The sequence below is a fragment of the Camelus ferus genome, chromosome 15, assembly GCF_009834535.1.
Source record: "Camelus ferus isolate YT-003-E chromosome 15, BCGSAC_Cfer_1.0, whole genome shotgun sequence".
Classification (NCBI taxonomy): Eukaryota; Metazoa; Chordata; class Mammalia; order Artiodactyla; family Camelidae; genus Camelus; species Camelus ferus.
In genome coordinates, this window is record NC_045710.1 from 46,584,533 (window position 1) to 46,585,194 (window position 662).

Genomic DNA, 662 nt, shown 5'->3' on the forward strand with positions numbered 1-662 from the left:
CTGAACACTTGGCCTGGGAACGGGAGGGAGAGAAGCAGCAAGGCTGCGAGCGGGCTCAGGCAGAAGGCAGGGCCCCAGGCCTCAGGGAATTGGTGGGTGTGCTCAGGTGGGCACTTTAAATCTCCCAACCTTCATTGGCCTCCTGTGGGAAATGGAAATAATGGCACTTGTGACATTGTGTTTGGAGAGCCAGAGGTGATGATGGGTTGTAAAACATTTCTCACAGCTGGTAAGGCCAGAGTTAAAATAATCTGGTACCAATTTCTACAGTAATCCATCATGATTTTGTAAAGAAACAGCATGAAAGGTGCTAATCCTTGAGACTGTGTCTAATTCATTGGAACACACTTTTCATATCATTTCATTAAAAACTATTTTATTTAAAATCTAGCCAAAATTAGCAGTGCATTAGGCAACATTTAGAATGATGTTTGTAAAATGTACTCGGATATTTTTTTTTACTCTGAATTATTACAGCTGTATCAATATTACAAAGCATGGATTTCTCCCAATGCAATGAAAATTTAACTCAGCACAAAATGATTTTTAATGTTGTTTTAAAGTGAACAAGGATGATATGCACAAAATATGGAGAACCTACCAAAAAGAAATAATTTTTAAAAATGAGACTTCATAGAGGCATGTGGTCTGTTACTCTAGGA